Here is a 4,308-nt window from a genome sequence, read left to right as displayed (position 1 = left end):
CCAGAGGGCTAATAGATGCCATGTTTATCAATACTGCCAAGGTAAAGAGAAGGTTTTTACACCAAACCCCAGTTTTTAAAAAAAAATTTAATGTTTATTTTTGAGATGGAGAGACAGAGCGGGGAAGGGGCAAAGAGAGGGGGGCAAAGGATGGAAAGCAGGCTCTGTGCTGACAGCAGTGAGCCCCATGTGGGGCTCAAACTCTCTGACTCATCACCTGAGCCAAAGCTGATCCCTTAACCAAAGCTGATCCCTTAACCGACGGAGCTACCCAGGCGCCCCAACACCAAACCCAAATCAAATGCTAACTTAGTTAAGCGGAATCTGACTATATTTTAATATCACGATCTCCTTACATTTTTCTTACCACTGGTTGCTACAAATTCCTTCCATTTTACAAGCCCACCTCCAGACAGCTAAAAAATAATAGGACATTCTCAGAAAATTGAGCTTCAGAGAAAGCAGCAAGTACTCAATTGCTTCCCCCTTGTTAATGTGATGATCTGGAATTATGCAGTTGTGGTGCAAACGTGTGCATGCTCAATTCACATGCCCGAACTACTACCAGACTACAAGATAAAAATCAACCCAAATAATTCAAGTAACCTGTGTCTGTCTGGCTTCTCCGCACCCAAATTTCAGGGCTGACGATGTTTGAGATAAAGGGCAGATAATTAAATCACTTGGGAAACGCAGGGGGAGGTTGGCGGGGTCAAGATAGGAAAGCTGGGGTCACCAAGCCAACTCCTGCCGCTAGGATTGTCCACATTTTATCCTTCCACGCCCCCCTGGACTTCATAACCTCCACGTGGCCTCTTTCCTAAAAGGGACTGACCACCCCCATTCCAATCCTTAAATCTCAGCCGGGCAGGAAGGCTAGAAGCACAGTTTGTCCTCTGCCTGCCGCGGGTAACCTTGAATTTAAAGAAACCACCACCACTCGGACGGCCCTGAAATTTGAACCACACGCGCCGCAATATGCAGATTAGAAAGTCGGAACCACTTTCCCATTGGCCGGTTGCTGGTGTGACGTCACAAAGGCCCAGCCCAAACGCGGCCAGAAGTGCTGTCGGCAAGTTTCTTGGACAAGTTGAAGAGCTTTTATTACTTGCATTTCCTATATTAGGGGGAGGAAGAGTGTTCATGTACAGTCAGAGCTGAAGGGCTCAGGGCCCAGGAGCGTTTTGTTCTGTGTGGCGGCTCTGTCCCTTTACTTAGGGTGTTCGGAACAAAAATGACAGGGAGGTGGGGATGAGGGAGGGGGAAGTTGTGAATTCCAAATGAGCTGTAGGGACCTGACCTCTTCAACTTCGTGGTTTCCGGGCAGCTCCGGGCCGGCCCAAGCTCTGTGACTCAGCTGGTGGAAGTCTTTGGCTGTAATCTGGACCCTAAAGATAAGGCAGGCGTACGAGGCTGTGGGGGCGTCCCGACTTCTCCCTGCTTCTCTTTCAGGCTCAAGGCAAAGACAGACTCAAGTCCTCTGATTTGTGAGCTTCTGACAATCGCCCCCCTCAACGTGAGGCCCCCAAATGCAATACCTCCGAAAGGTTGAAGTCTGTTGAACAGAAGAGAGGAAGTGTATAGAGAGATAACAAAGTAACTCCAAGCCTCACTCACCCAGAAAGCTGGTCTTTCCCAAACAATCGCCCTTGGAATGTCTGGCGGCAAGTATGACACTGCCTATTTGGTCTCCTAAAGCTACTGAAAATTTTTGCAATACCTCACAGCAGGGGATCCCCGGTCCCCACATTGGCATGGACAGAGTCACACAGAAGAAACTATTTGGGGGGTGGGGTGGTGGAAGGGGTGGTATTCTCAGCCTTGTTTGTTTGGTTTGCCCAGATACCGTTTCATTTCTGAAAATACCATCCCTGCTTTTACTTTGGAGAATCAACCTACCTTCATGGTCTTTGTTTGGAAGGAGGGGGGAATCTTCTGCCCACGCAGCTTTAGAGGCGAGCACATGTCCCAGGCCTGGCGGATGGCGGCACGTTCCATTCTCCTGGATACACAGTGACTGGATCAAGTACAGGGAGAGTCACGGTCAATCCTGGGACTTTGATGGGAACGCTTTGAGAATAGGTGCTGTCTTCTCTCATTAGGATCTTGAAGCCAATGGTGACCATCTTTGCCCCTACAAAGAAAGAGGCTATTCAACAATGAAGTCAAGACCACCCCCTCCCCACCCCCCGACCCCTTTGCTGAACCAAAAGAGCTGAAAGAGAGAGACAGATTTCTGGCAATGTTGTTCAAGCATATGGATCCAGCCATGCTTGAAACTAGCTACCTGTACTTTTTTTTTTTTAAGTTTATTAATTTGTTTTGAGAGAAGAGAGAGTTTGTGTGCAAGTGGGAGGAGGCATAGAGAGAGGTTAGAGAGAATCCCAAGCTGGCTCCGGGCTGACAGCATTGGGGCTCAATCCCATGAACTACGAGATCACAACCTGAGCCAAAATCAAGAGTTGGACGCTTAACCGACTGAGCCCCCCAGGCGCCCCTAAGCTATCTGTACATTTTAGTCAATGGAGCCAATATATTTTCCTTTTTATGTAAGTCAGATTGAGTTGAGTTTCTGTTAACTCAGTAAGAGTCCTCACCTGTACCTCCAACCACCGGGCAAACCTTCATCTCAAGGATGGGTTTACGGCTACACTGGTCCCTTCCCTGTGTCGTTTCTTACCGGTTCTTCTGTTTGATAGGTGGGGGAGGGAGAGGGTTGCTGTGACTAGTGTGATGGCTTATAGGTGACAGATTGGGAAGATTATATTACACCACTATTCTGGTGTAGTTCACAGTACAGAACTCAAATAAAGAGGATTCAGGTCACATGAAGGTAGACAACTAATATCTCTTGGACCCTCACTTCTCTCATTTGTAACACGGGGACAACGAAAATCCCTCCCTCTTAAGGTTGTGTGGAGGCTTACGCACAGCATCTGGTGCATAGTAAATGCTCAGTAAGTAACGGCCATAAGCTAATTCTAGACAACCTACTGTAGAAGAGACGGGCTCTCTTCTCCTGACCTCCGGTGCAAAGTGGTCACCGCGGAGAGGGGAGGGCTCAGAAGGCCTTCCCTGCAGTTGTGGCCAGCGACTCAGAGCCACTGTTGACACTGCCAGCCACAAGCACCTGCCGAGCGAGCCGCACGCACCTGCCACCTGCCACTCCGAGAAAGGCTTCCAGTCCAGCCAGAGCAGGTGGCCTCAATTCTAGGCCAGAGCCCGGCGGTGTGCGGAGTCTGTGAGCCTGGCCCCTGCTCTGAAACTCCAGCCAGACTATGTGCTTGGCCCGGCCCACCTCCTACCCCCCGCTTCCTTCCTTGATCCGACACCTTCCATGTTCTAGGCACCGTGCTAGGAACCACCACGGACGCAGGGGAAGAAACCTGACTTCACGGAGCCCCAGTGCCGGTGTCCTCAGAGCACACGCTTATCTCTCAGCTCACGAATCCTGCCAGTTATGTTAAACACACCCGTTTTATGACAGAGGAGTGAACTGAGCAGTACCCACTCTATGCGATAGAACCAAGATACAAATCCTGGTATTTCTTCTGAGCCGAGTTCTTCTCCTTAGCAGGCTGCCTACTGCAACAGAGATGATCTAGAGAAACGGCGTTATATTAAAACACGGAGCGCACAATTGTAATCATGGGCCTTTAGCCCAGGGAAATAAAAACCCATGTTCATACAAAAATCTGAACGTGAATATTTATGGTGGCTTTTTTTTTTTTGATTACCAAAAACTAGAGACAACCTAACTGCCCCTCAATCGGAGGGTGAGTAAAAGCAAAAGAACCCACAAAAAAACAAACAAAACAAAGCAACAACCCCTAAAAAACAGCTGTCGTATACCCATATCACGAAATACTGCACAGCCACAGGAAGAATGCACTTGGATACGTAAAACAGCTCAGGGGCATCTCAAGGGCGTTAGGCTAAGTGAATGAAAAAAGGCCACTTGCAAAAGTTTGAATGCTGTATGATTTCATTTACGTAAAATTTTCAAAATAACAAACGGAGAATAGATTAGTGATTGCCAGGGACTGGAGCGGGTGGAGGGCTTGTTGTGTCTGGGCAGTGGGAGGGAGTCCTTTGGCATTGGACCCGTTCTGGGTCCTGACTGCAACAGTGATCCACAAATCTACACGTGGAAAAACCTCACAGAATTACACACACGCACTCAAGTGAGCAAACCCAAACAGGCAAAATATGAATAATCAGTCAATTAATTATATCAATGCCAGTTTCTGGTTTGGATACTGTGCTAAAATTGTGCAAGATGTTTCCATTGGGGAAAACCGGGTGAAA

The 4,308-nt window shown here is 48.4% G+C and overlaps 1 long non-coding RNA gene across 1 annotated transcript; it reads right to left on the bottom strand.

Moving 5' to 3' along the window:
- Positions 1-1,468: 1,468 nt before the first annotated feature.
- LOC144233202 (uncharacterized) lies at positions 1,469-2,704 on the bottom strand. The gene is made up of 3 exons (XR_013335620.1): positions 2,598-2,704; positions 1,900-2,134; positions 1,469-1,555 (listed from the first exon to the last, which is right to left on the bottom strand). It is a non-coding gene; the product is annotated as an uncharacterized LOC144233202 (long non-coding RNA).
- Between the last annotated feature and the right edge of the window lie 1,604 nt (positions 2,705-4,308).

The sequence above is a fragment of the Crocuta crocuta genome, unplaced genomic scaffold, assembly GCF_008692635.1.
Source record: "Crocuta crocuta isolate KB4526 unplaced genomic scaffold, BGI_CrCroc_1.0 scaffold339, whole genome shotgun sequence".
Classification (NCBI taxonomy): domain Eukaryota; kingdom Metazoa; phylum Chordata; class Mammalia; order Carnivora; family Hyaenidae; genus Crocuta; species Crocuta crocuta.
Note: the sequence above shows the minus strand (reverse complement) of the source record. Positions and strands in the feature narration are given on the sequence as shown.